Source organism: Cyprinodon tularosa, unplaced genomic scaffold (assembly GCF_016077235.1).
Source record: "Cyprinodon tularosa strain WSP-4 unplaced genomic scaffold, ASM1607723v1 ctg187, whole genome shotgun sequence".
Lineage (NCBI taxonomy): Eukaryota > Metazoa > Chordata > Actinopteri > Cyprinodontiformes > Cyprinodontidae > Cyprinodon > Cyprinodon tularosa.
Genome location: NW_024038657.1, coordinates 1,636,237 through 1,650,496, shown reverse-complemented (window position 1 = coordinate 1,650,496; position 14,260 = coordinate 1,636,237). Strand labels below are relative to the sequence as shown.

At 39.1% G+C, this 14,260-nt stretch overlaps 1 protein-coding gene across 4 annotated transcripts in view; it reads right to left on the bottom strand.

Moving 5' to 3' along the window:
- Nucleotides 1-14,260, bottom strand: part of LOC119781997 (synaptotagmin-2-like) — a 97,707-nt gene that overhangs the window by 77,061 nt on the left and 6,386 nt on the right. The window lies entirely within an intron of this gene.

Below are 14,260 nucleotides of genomic sequence, written 5' to 3'. Positions count from 1 at the left end.
AAATAAAGGCCTTAAAACAAAATAACAATCTTCAAAAAGGGGACTGGTTAGTTAGACCTCCAGAAATGTTTCCTCATTTCTATTTTCATAAAAAACAAAACAAAAAATCACCAATCACCAATTTTTGACCTGGAGACAATATAACTAATCTTTGTGAAACACTTTGATGTCCCAGATATCTCTTCACAAACTCTCTACTCCATTCTCAGCTTTAGATAACTGTAGTTTACTTTCGTGTCTTTTGTCTTTTTCATATTTCTTGTTTTTGGTCAAGAAAATTTAAATAATTATTTAATTCAATTAAATAATACTTTATCAATCTCAAAGGGAATTTCACTTATTGTAAGCTACAAGCCCAAACAAAACTGATAGTTGAAAAAAAAAGTATAAAAACCTTTTAAACATGTTATTTATTTTTTAACAGTATTAACAAGAACATCAGTTTTGCCATTTTCAGTGTGACACAGCAACAGCATGACATTTATTTGCTACATTTCTTTCAAAACCTGCTGCTAATTTATGTGCTAATCAGAACCAAACACGCCTGAAGTGTCAAGGTAAACACACTTAACACCTGTCTGTTAGGATGTAATTGATTCAGCTACTCCACAGCAAAACGCGAGACACCAGACCATGTCACAGGAAGCCAAAAGAGTACACACTCCACGACACTTAATCAGCCACATCAGCAAACTAGAGGGAAATGGAAGAATATACAAACACAAAAGGAGGGGGAGGCTCTCGCGCTTTGGCCTTGCAGCCCCCCCAGGCAAGCAGTGGGCGGAAGCACAGCTACTGTTAATGGATGTAGAAACAAGCTTCTCCTTCAGTTACTTTGGGCTCTTCACGTGATGTGGACTCATTTCACATCTGTTTGCATGTGTTTACTTACATGTGCCTGTGTTTGCGTGGGCTTTTCTTGTCTGGCCAAATGCTGAAGTTGATTAATCTTATAAAACCTAAGTGTGAGACCACACTGTGAGAGTAATTAATGCTTTGTATACTATACTATACTATACTATACTATACTATACTATACTATACTATACTATACTATACTATACTATACTATACTATACTATACTATACTATACTATACTATACTATATTGTATTTTACTATACTATATTATATTTTACTATAGTATACTATACTATAATATATTATATTTTACTATACTGTACTATACTATAATATATTATATTATATTTTACTATATTATACTGTACTATAATAAAATTAATTACTGAAGGTAAAAAAAAAAAACTACAACCTGCTCGTATAGATATATTACCTTATTTTCCTTTTTCTTTGGACTTTGTATCTCTTGATTCTCTAATCTAGGCAATTTAGAGAAACATTCAAGAACCCCAAAACCCTAAAACAAAAGCAAGAGAGGCAGATGCTCCTACTATGCGAAAACATGACCAGGGAAGACATAGTTGTTCAGCCAGTATTTGGGACATTAAATGTGTAATTCACTTGAATAATCCAGAGGGAGCATCAACTGACTACTCCCTTTCTTAAACAAACACGACTTTGCAGGTACATATCCGTTGCTCTGGTTTACTATGTTACTGCAAATCTCTTGTGTATCAACTGATGTCCAAACTGCACAATGGAGGGTAAGAAGCTCTTTGTGATAATTCTGTTCACCAATAGACAGCCCTGTGTGTGGTACAGCTCTGCTGCTGCAGGGGTCTTTTCAGCGCATGGTGCCGGATGGTGAGCAGAGAACGCAACGGGGGCTGGGCACTGCAATGTGCTGCAGTGCTCACAGCTCTGCTATGCACACCCACTCTCTTCCATCCCTGCTCTGCCTATGTCAGCCTCTCAATCTCTGTAACCCTTTCTTGCTCCTGCCCGAATCATTTCTCTTTTTACTTCCATAAGAGGGCACTTCTCCTTTTTTTTTTTTTTTCCTCACTCTCTGTATGAAATATATAGATATATGCCTTCAATGCATTATTGAAGTAAAATTTTCCCCTTCTTTATCACATGCCTCCTGATATATGTACGTAATATACCAATGATTCTGAAATGATGAAGAAAAGCTCAATGTTTTTTAACACCAACTAGAAAAATGCAATATTTAGAACACATCCCATAGTATGGCTGCAACATCTGGAGTCTCCAGAAATGCCTGCCTCTTCTGTCTCTTGGTTGCATAATACAACACTGGTTCTGGCAGATTCCGTCAGCATATTTTTCAGTGACTAGGATCCCTGATTGGCTGCTTAAAATATGCTATGAGTTTTATTTTTAGGTTTGGAGCATGGATGAAATCTAAAATCATAAAATATTAAGTGTTGATGAGTTTGTTCAAGTCTGAATTAGTCCAGCTGTGCAGGAATGGCGTTGGAAACACTGTACTATTACCAATTTATTGTTTTTTAGATCACCTTCATCTAATGACTCTTCCATCTCTACATATCTAATTCTTCTTTGCAAAACATCACCTCAGTCAAAGTTTGAGAGAAAGCATCTATAGATGCATATGTCAAGTTGTGCCGCACATTCTCGGTCAGATTCAGGTCTGTACTTTAAATCGGCCATACTAATACATAAATTTGAACTCAGGGTTTTGATCTAAACTAAAACATTGTAGCTCTGAGTGAAGGTTGGGGCTGCAGTCCAACAGGAAGGCTTCAAGCTTTTTGCAGCCCTTAACAAATTAAAGGATCACACTGTATTTACCTCCAACCATATTCCTATTCAACTCTAACCAGTTTCGTTTTGCCTGCTAAGAAAACACTTTCAAACAGTTCTATGCTTTCACCATCCCATGTAATAATGGGGATTTTGTTTTAAGGATGATAAGCAGTGTCTTTTTCTTTTGCATATTAGTCAAAATGTTCAGTTTTGTTCTGATCTGACATGAGGACATTCTTTAAGATGTTTGCTGTGTTTTCTGAATTGTAGCAAATCTTCTTTGGGTCTTATGGTTTTCTTTCAAACAATATGTTTCTAGTTGCAACTGCTCCCTAAAGCCCATATTTGTGGAGGCAACAACTAATAGTCTCCGTGCAACAAATACCGGTAGTCCGACTGGTACTCTATGGATCCCTGCAGCTTCTCCAGTTATTATTTTTGCAGCCGTGTCATTCTTTATTTCCAGAGCATGGAATGAGGTGAACTTTGTGAGATATTACAGGAAAAGGATATTGTTTTATACCTTAAGCTTTACTCAAAATTCTGAGAGTGTAGTAATCTTATTTTCAGGGCGAAGAATATGAATACATGTTACACCTATGAGAGTTTAATTCAACAAAATCTTTTAAACTCATGAGTTATTTTGTTACCTCATAATTGAAACAATAATGTTAAATATCTAAAGGGTTATGATTTTTTTAAGCTATGTTGTACTGAATTAATCTTTTCAACATATTCCACTTTTACCCTAATATATTATTCATTTAATTGCGAGATTATAAACTGGGCAGATTTGTTTTTTAGTCGTTTATTATTTTATCAACTTGTTTTTTCGGCTGGTTTTATATGAAATTCAGCAAAGGAATATCCACAAATATATCATATTGTATTGCCTATATTATATTTGTATATTCTTTCATGGTTAGCTTACCAAGTTTGAGACCTTTGACTAATGTTCTTGCCTGTGTCCTGTCTATTTCTGTCATTATTTATATTATTTATATTTATTTTTTATTTATTTATTTATTTCTGTTGGTGATTATTCCTAATTATGAAGTTGTCGCTTACCACACCAACTCCATGTCAAGCTGGAGTCAAGGGAGTCAGTTGATAAAAAACAAAGTAGATGCGGTCGAGTTTATAAGTAAAATGCTGCATGTGAAGACTTTGAATTAAATTTTACACTGAAACATCATTAATACGTCCTGACTTTTATGTAATAAGAAATTTGGTTCATACTGTTAATCAACAATAAAAACAAACAATTAATTTCTTCACTTAATTTCTTCTCCCTATCTAACAGTTGAAATAGTCCTGTAAGTGTTATTATTGTTATATTAGAGACAAAAAATGGAAAGAAAAAAAATTGGAAATCACATCGTCAGTTTTTTAAAGAATTTATTTATAAATAATGGTTCAAAGTAAATATTTGTTCACCAACAAACAAGCAAGATTTCTGGCCCTCACAGATTTTTAAGTTCTTCCCTTGAAAGCTATCCTGTCTTCCACTTCCATTAATGACCTCTGTTTGAGCTTATAACCCTATAAAAGACAACCTAACCACAGCCTCAAACAGTCAGACTGCAACTCAACCATGGCAACCAGTCCAAAGAGCTGTCAAAGGACACCAGGTAGAAATTGTAGAACTGCACCAGGATGGGAAGAGTGATTATACTACAGGTAAGCAGACTGATGTGAATAAATACAGTGTGGTAGCAATTATAAGAAAATATAAGAATGCAAGACCATTGAAAATCTCTCTTGATCTGGGGTCCCTTGGAAGATCTTATTCTGCGGGATTAAAAAGATCTTGAGACAAAATCGCAGAAATACTCAGAAGGACCTGATAATTGACCTGCAGAGAGCCTCGACCAAAGTAACCAAGACTACCATCAGCAACAAGAAGATTACTTCAAGAAGAACTCTGATCCTGCAGTGCAAAGCATGTCTGAACTTTGCCAGAGCATATGAAGGATCCAGAAGAAACCTGTCAGTAGTTCATGGGATCCGATAAAACCAAAATAGAACTTGGTTTCAAAAATTTGTCACGTTTGGAGGAAGAAGAAAGAGTTGCATCCTGGAAATCCCATACCTAATGTGAGGCATGTGGGCTGCTTTTCTGCAAAGCGACAGGATAACGGTTCAATGTATTGTAAGACTTTAAACCAAACTACTTGACTTAAAACCCCTGTCACGCAGGGAAGATCCATCACACTCACCCTCACCCTATGATGGCGACGAAGTCTGAAGAAGTACTGACGTTTCTTCCTGTGAACCCCCTTTCATACCAAAACGCTGCCAATACGCCATTATACAGTAGCTGTAAGTTAGAAACACGTTCAGTGGTCGTCTGGAGCACATCAGATACGTTGATATGCGTTGGAGATAAGTTCTTGATAAGTTATGCACAAGTTACTTATAGGTTTTGAATAAACTAGACACCACAACTTATGAGAAACTTACACTTAATGTGTGTCAACGATCATTTAACTTACCTGTAACTTATGGCCCGATTTGTCATGATGGGTTCACAGAAGGAGACCCAGTTATGCAGAACACCACTGACGGACACAAGGATGAAAAGTTGAACAGTTTATTAAAGCACAAAACACACAGAATGTACGGATTCTGGTTCGGGCCTGGGAACTGGTTCACCGGAGTCTGCGTGAGAGACAGCACAGTTAGTGACTGCTGACAGGGTTTGATTTCCACTGGTTCACTGATTGTACCTTGAGGGTTCTTCAGGTTAAACTTGGGAGAGTCACTGTTGGTTCTGGAGAAGGGTTTGTCAGCAGAGTCCGTTGGCTGCTTCAGCGTCTCACGTCTTAGCTTGAACAGACCTTGGCTTAGATTTCCCAGCTCTAGTCCTGAGCTGCTTGGGGGTTCTCTGTGAATCTTCAGGGTTTGGCTCAGAGGGTCGGCTCGGCAGGTTAGGTCTTCCAGAGATCTCACAGAGGAGGCACGGGTTTCCTGGAAAACAGAGACAGTAGTTAGAATCCAGACTAGATTCAAAGTCATGGAGATACACTGAGGATCTAGGCTTTAGCGCTGACCAACTGGAACAACACTGCGGCGTTGAGGCAAGGTCTGAAGACAGCTTATATAGTGGATCCTCTGATGATCTTTGACGAGCTGCAGCTGTGCAGGAGGCTCCCTCAGAGGATCCACGGCGGACTCTGCTGGAGAAAGATGGGAATTTCTCCAGCTCCCAACAGTACCCCCCCCTCAACGACCGCCCCTTGGCGGTCCGGAAGAGGTAGATGGGCAGGAACGCTCGTACTCCTCGATGAGTGCAGGATCGAGGATGTACAACAACAACAGCTTTGCTGCTCTGGCTGTGCGGTGCAAAAGTGTGTCTGACGCGCGTTGGGCGGAGCTTCACTATCCTTTCTCTGCCTTGCAGCTATATTTGCTGTGATCATTTGGAATAGAGTAGTTTTAATATGTGTTTAAATGAGAAAATACACCTGAAAACGTAATCAGTGCCGTCAGTTCATTCAGATTATTATCCTGCCCCACATACCAGCGGTGCGCCGACAGAAGGAACCCCTTCATCAGCAGCCTCTGGCCAGGTCACGTCCTCGCGGTTCACCGCGGCAGCTGGTAGGTGTTTTTCATCTAAATAATCCAAACTGCATATTCTGCCAGCAGATTTCTGCATTTTAAGTTAATTTAGGCGTCAATAAACTGTTTAAGAGGAGAGATCATAGCCTCTGATCATCAGCGCTGTGTCTCTCTCCCTGCTTCAGCTGCTCAGACGCGCTGGGCCTGCAGCTCAAAACGTGCCGCGGGACCTTTTGCTGCGCCTTGACGCGCGTCAACCATTGATTTGGCATTTAAACTCGCTGCTTCTGTTGCGCCAGCTGCGGTGTGAACGCAGCATTAGTCATTCGTTGCGTTCGCCTGTCTGCTAAGCTCAAAACCACCGCGCCTGGCTTGACGGAGAAACCAGGTGAACAGCTGTGCATATTTACGACAGTGCACTTTTACTTTCGCCCTCTGGGGGGAGTCTCGCTGGAAAATCAACACCGGTTGCATAGTGTACCTTTAACTGAGAGAGAATGAAAGTTATCTTCTTGTGATCCGTGGAAAAACAGCCAGGGGAGTTCTGAAAGATCAACCGACATTGAAATAAAAATCCTTTGATATCCTTCATGTTGCCAGAAAATCTTTCTGGGAGACTAGGACGGAACTCTGATGACGTCACAGCCTGTGACCTCAGAGGTGGGACTGGACCCGGAAATGGTTGCTGTACAGACGCAGCATTAGCGCTGTTCACGTAGTTAACATAGCCTTGAATGGCTTGATTTTGTCTTTCTATGTGGGTGTTTAACTCACGTAGAGCCAGGCCGTGTCCATGAATTTGGGCTGCCTGTTCCTCTAGTCGACGGAGATGGTGATCTGCTGGGCCTTGAGTTTGGCCGCAGTGTTCTGTCATGATGGGTTCACAGAAGGAGACCCAGTTATGCAGAACACCACTGACGGACACAAGGATGAAAAGTTGAACAGTTTATTAAAGCACAAAACACACAGAATGTACTGATTCTGGTTCGGGCCTGGGAACTGGTTCACCGGAGTCTGCATGAGAGACAGCACAGTTAGTGACTGCTGACAGGGTTTGATTTCCACTGGTTCACTGATTGTACCTTGAGGGTTCTTCAGGTTAAACTTGGGAGAGTCACTGTTGGTTCTGGAGAAGGGGTTTGTCAGCAGAGTCCGTTTGCTGCTTCAGCGTCTCACGTCTTAGCTTGAACAGACCTTGGCTTAGATTTCCCAGCTCTAGTCCTGAGCTGCTTGGGGGTTCTCTGTGAATCTTCAGGGTTTGGCTCAGAGGGTCGGCTCGGCAGGTTAGGTCTTCCAGAGATCTCACAGAGGAGGCACGGGTTTCCTGGAAAACAGAGACAGTAGTTAGAATCCAGACTGGATTCAAAGTCATGGAGATACACTGAGGATCTAGGCTTTAGCGCTGACCAACTGGAACAACACTGCGGCGTTGAGGCAAGGTCTGAAGACAGCTTATATAGTGGATCCTCTGATGATCTTTGACGAGCTGCAGCTGTGCAGGAGGCTCCCTCAGAGGATCCACGGCGGACTCTGCTGGAGAAAGATGGGAATTTCTCCAGCTCCCAACACGATTATGAGAAAACACTGACATACGTCTTGATGTACTTGTTGTATGTCGACGTGTGCCAGCATGTTTCAGCATGCTTCAGTGTGCTCATAACTTATACATAACTGGCCCATACTGTAACTTGGGTCAGTTATTTAGCGTTGTGCCGCATAGTGTGAGAAGATACATTGTGAGCTGTTAACTCACACTGTAGGACAAAACCCTGCAGTTTCATTGTACAGTGTGCGCTGTAGCTGCGTGCAACGATAAAAAAAATCTTACAGTCTATGCCCGGCATTAGGAAATAAGGGAGTTACTGTAAAGAAAGCATTTCAAGAAACCTAACCATTCTCCAAACCTCTAAAACACATAAACTTTGTTGAGGGATTTGAAAGTCCGTAAGTCCTCGATGACATCCAAAAAACATCACTGCCGTGGTAGAGATCTGAAAGGAGATATGGGCCAAAACAACAGCTGCAGTTTATGCAAACCTGACTTACAGAAAACAAAGCATTGAGTCGAACTTTTGTTATTGACCAAATAAATACATATAATTTACAAATATAGATACACTATATTGCCAAAAGTATTTGCTCACCCATCCAAATTATTGGAATCAGGTGTTCCAATCACTTCCATGGCCACAGGTGTATAAATTCAAGCACCTAGGCATGCAGACTGTTTTTACAAACATTTGTGAAAGAATGGGTCGCTCTCAGGAGCTCAGTGAATTCCAGCGTGGAACTGTGATAGGATGCCACCTGTGCAACAAATCCAGTCGTGAAATTTCCTCGCTCCTAAATATTCCACAGTCAACTGTCAGCTGTATTATAAGAAAATGGAAGTGTTTGGGAACGACAGCAACTCAGCCACGAAGTGGTAGGCCACGTAAACTGACGGAGCGGGGTCAGCGGATGCTGACGCGCATAGTGCGAAGAGGTCGCCAACTTTCTGCAGAGTCAATCACTACAGACCTCCAAACTTCATGTGGCCTTCAGATTAGCTCAAGAACAGTGCGCAGAGAGCTTCATGGAATGGGTTTCCATGGTCGAGCAGCTGCATCCAAGCCATACATCACCAAGTGCAATGCAAAGCGTCGGATGCGGTGGTGTAAAGCACGCCGCCACTGGACTCTAGAGCAGTGGAGACGCGTTCTCTGGAGTGACGAATCGCGCTTCTCCATCTGGCAATCTGATGGACGGGTCTGGGTTTGGCGGTTGCCAGGAGAACGGTACTTGTCTGACTGCATTGTGCCAAGTGTAAAGTTTGGTGGAGGGGGGATTATGGTGTGGGGTTGTTTTTCAGGAGCTGGGCTTGGCCCCTTAGTTCCAGTGAAAGGAACTCTGAATGCTTCAGCATACCAAGACATTTTGGACAATTCCATGCTCCCAACTTTGTGGGAACAGTTTGGAGCTGGCCCCTTCCTCTTCCAACATGACTGTGCACCAGTGCACAAAGCAAGGTCCATAAAGACATGGATGACAGAGTCTGGTGTGGATGAACTTGACTGGCCTGCACAGAGTCCTGACCTCAACCCGATAGAACACCTTTGGGATGAATTAGAGCGGAGACTGAGAGCCAGGCCTTCTCGTCCAACATCAGTGTGCGACCTCACAAATGCGCTTCTGGAAGAATGGTCAAAAATTCCCATAAACACACTCCTAAACCTTGTGGACAGCCTTCCCAGAAGAGTTGAAGCTGTTCTAGCTGCAAAGGGTGGACCGACGTCATATTGAACCCTATGGATTAGGAACGGGATGTCACTTAAGCTCATATGTGAGTCAAGGCAGGTGAGCAAATACTTTTGGCAATATAGTGTATTTTAATTCCTACAATGTGATTTCATGGATTATTTTTTTTTTTTCATTTTGTCTCTAAAACTTGAACTGTAGCTATTATAAAAAATTACAAATCTCCCATCTTTATAAGTAGAATTTGAACAATCAATGACTGACTAAATATTTTTTTGCACTAAAGTTTTTAAACTCACTTACCAATGAAAAACAAAGGTGAGGGGTTAGATAATAAGCAGGCATGCAAGAGATGCTTAGTATTGACCAAATAATTACTGATTTAGAGATCTATTTAAAGCCTACAATTACACTACTATCATGCATTACACAATTTTCATTCAATTCCAACTGTATGGAAGCATTCTGCTCTGAAACAATCCTAGTGGAATAGGGAGCCATTTCCACATTAGGTTAGAGCTCCTGGATTTCGTTAAGCCTCCCTAAACAAAAGCCTAACCGCTAAAAGGTTGGATTTTATTTTTGTCTGGGAGACTAATTCATAAATTTGTTGTAAATTTTACGATAAAACCACTAGCTTGTTGCCAAACTGTATGTCAAGCTAAAGTTCAAGACAAACAAATACTCCATAGTGTTGAATACAATATTTCTTCCTAAAAACGCCTAAAGTTGATTTAAAAAAGCAGTATTAAAAAAGCATGGTATAGAACATTTAAAGTCATAATGAGGGTTGAATGGATTTTCCAGTTAATCTTCCTAAACACAAAGTTATTCACCCACAACTTTTATATTTTGGGTCTAAAGAACTGAAGTTCATTCCTTTCTATGCATTAAATATATTCTGTTTGGGGCTCTGTTATTTCCATATGCAGGTTTTTAAGAGTTTCTTTCACAAACCACTTAATTGCCAAAAGATATCATTATCGGGTGTGATACGTTTTTATTCAGTGTGTTTATCATGAAAACTTGTGTAAATACAAGATACTTAATTATACCTCAACATCTCCTTTATTTAATCTTATTTTTAACTTCCTTGACAACAGATTTGCAGATTTTATTATTTTCTTTATTTTAGCACCTCTGCTTACTGCAATGTCAAGGATTTTAGAATAGCTGCCAATGGTGGTGACAGCCGGTGGTGCTCCGCTATTTTGCTCAGACCATCATTTATTGGGACACACTAAACACCCAAACCACTCATGCTGGGACAGCGGATGTCATGCTCGAAGGATGAGCAATGATGAGCCCAACAGCTGCTCTCTTCTTCCAAATATATATCATTGAAAATAATTTGCTAATTTGCACAATTTACTTAACAGTGACTGTGTAACAGCTTGACTGAATCAGTTTTTGAAAGGATGAATCATTAAACTTTCACCCTAAGCATTGTGCTTTTATACGCAGTTATTATACTTTACTGTACAAGTTTCTTAATTTTTATTATCTGCTTTTCTGTTTTCACTTTTGTGTAAATCTGCATACTGGCTGATGGTGCATTTTCTCATTTTCTCCATTTTGGGACAATACATTTTATCTATATTCTTCTGTTAGCTTTCTGTTTAAACTCATTATTAATAGCATTTTACACAGATAATGAGTTCATACCGATGTCATTAATTATAGGTAAAGAACTTGTCAGAAGGAGGAGGTCAGAAGAGCTTCTTAATAATGAAGTTATTGGTCTCTGAGGGCCATCTTGCTGTTTGTTGGTGTATAAATACCTATTTTCCACCATAATTTACAATCAATTCTTAAAAAATACTAATTAAATTTCTTGTTAAAATAATAGTTAGTGTCCATATGATGAAAATGACAGACCTCTCTCATCTAGGAAAACTTGCAGAATCAGTGGCTGACTAAAGATGTATTTTCCCCAATATACAACCTATTGTAACAGACTTACAAGGAGTGAAAATAGACAGTGATTTTAATCTTGACAGGTTGTTTAGTTCAATCGTAAAATGCTATTTATTTTGATTGAGTAAAACAAAACAAAAAAACGTTGTAACATAAAACAGCCCTATTACTGTAACTGCCTATACTATTGGGTACCAAAGTCTTCTGTTTTTTTCTCATCTCCAGCTGTTGCAGAATGCAGCTGCACACCATTTAACTGGTACATTTAACTGGTTTTAGCCTCATCGCAACAACTGCCTATCTATTATGAGGTTCATTTTAAGATAGTTTAATTTGACTTCAAAATTTAATTTAAAACAAACCTAACTCTTTGAGAGTTAACAAATACATTGCCCCTCCCGTTTATTAAGGTCAGCAAACCAGCTTCTTATGGACATAGCGGAAGCTCAGAGGGACAACTGATTCTGTGGCAAAGCCAAGGATTTGGAATTTACTGCTAGTGCACATTAAACAGTTTTTTATGTGTATTTCTAAATCTGCTATTTTATTATTTCAGAGAAAACTTTTTTTTTTTTTGATTAAGCAGCTTTAAAACATTCTTCTACAGTCTTCTTGTATGTGAGTTTTAATGCTTATGTATTATGTCTGTTCAGCACTTTGGTCAGTTGTGATGTTTTAAAGAAAATATAAATAAGTTTGGCTTCTTTCTGATATGAAACTGTTGACCATGCCCAGACATCGTACTTTATGTTCATGTTAAATGACAGTAACTGGCTAATTCATGAAACAGTCAGGGAGCCCCATTCCATCTCCTATTAAAGAACTTTTGTTTCTAATCATTACTATCTTGGTGAGTTTCCTTATATGTAAGCTGAGACCTGCTGAGACTCTATTCAGATTGCTCTCAACCGTGACATGAAACAAAGCTTTGTTTCACAGCTGGTGTCAGGCTTATATTATCTAAAGCCATTAAATGTTTTTCTAAAAACACTGGCATTAAGCACCTACTAAATTTCAGTGTATATGTTTTCAGTACAAAAACATGACTGTTAGGTTAATTGGCTTCTCTAAATTCTCCTTAGGTGTGAGTGTGTGTGAATGGTTGTTTGCCCTATGTGTCTCTGTGTTGCCTTGCAATGGACTGGCAACCTGTCCAGGGTGTACCCCGCCTCTCGCCCATTGACTGCTGGAGATAGGCAACCAGCACCCCTTGTGACCCAACTCTGGACAAGCATGTCAGATAATGGATGGATGGATGTTTTCAGTAGACACACGTAGAAATCTGCTGGTGAACTGAATCTGAGAATTCAGTTGACAGTAAGCCATGACTGGAAACCCTCTGGCCAGACAATTAAATGTATTTTTATTTTCCAAACCAAGCAGATACTACTTGTAACAATGCAGTTATAAGCGGTGGTAGAAATCAGTTACATTTACTCATTTACGGTTACTACAGTAATTGTGTGTGGGGCAATTCTGTCTGGTTGACCCACTGTAATTAACCTGTAAATAATGTGAAAAAAACAACCTTGCTTTAATTTAACATGTACCAGACACATCACAGTTTATGTCTAAAGGAAAACCTGTTAAAAACCATACATTTATGTGAAAATAAAGCAATATATGGCAACCACTCATCCTGAAACTGTTTACTTAGTGTTTTTTGAGCTTCAAAGTCATTTCTTCACCTGGAGCAATTAGCAGCCATAAACATCCTGTACATAGTCACCATCTGCTGGCAGTACTTCCTCACACATTCATTACATTGCCAGCTTCAGTTGCAATTATATCCTGCTTCAGTGAACACCGACATTCAAATTGTATTCCAAACACTCCCCATGTCTTATCCCTCCTGACATCCGACATATTATGGGCTTTTCTCTTTTTCCACAACTCCACCAGGGAATTTACTTCCTATTCTGGTCACAAGGCCTTATATTGTAAATACCAAATACCTTTAAGTTTACAAACAACTTGAAACAAACAAAGTGTAAAACACAGGAATATAATATAATAAGTTAACAGTGAAGCCTCGTTTGATCTTTTCGCCTTTACATGCAACCAAAGAGAGCTACTGGTGTACTGGAGATTGTTTGAATATACAATATAATACAAGTAAAAGTACATAAAAGTACAGTATATTTTATAACTTTTAGTCAGTCAAAATACCTTCATTTGCATATATGTTCTTTAACTAATTGTATGATTTTTATTTATCAAATCAGATGTTGTTGTTAGTGAATTAATACTTGCGTAGACTTTAATCAACCTCTTTTTGACTTAATTGAGGATTTTCTTGGATAGCTACTTTTTACTTTTACTTGAGTAGGTATATGTTGAAGAAGGGTTTTTTTAGCACAGATTTTTGAGTACTCTGCTCTTCAACTGAGTGAAGAGGATTCAAAGTTTGTGGTATACAGTATCAGTGTCATTTCTAAAAAAAAAAAGTAAGAGAAGCACCAATCTGTTCAAAGCTATTCATTACCAAACTATCTTATATTGGACATATTGCACTGCAACATTTCTGCATTTGTGATTCTATAAGGCTATGAGACTGTGAGAGAGGGCAAAATATTAAATAATATCAGAGTGCTAAATAGAGTATGACAAAGTCGCTTTGTTTTATCCTTTTGAGCTTTTAAATCTCAAAGCATAGGTAAAGGGTTCGCATGATGTATAGAGGAAACACAAACACTGCTGTTTATTAAAGCAAGTATGCTAACCATTATAATATTTTTTTATGGGAGATATTTAAGGTATTTAAAACCATGCACCCCATAAATGTTTTTTGTTGTTCTAAAAAATTAGTAAAACTTTGCATCACATTTTCTTTCCCACACAGCTGTTTGCCCTTATCATTGATCCTCATGTACAGTCCTATTCAATAGGT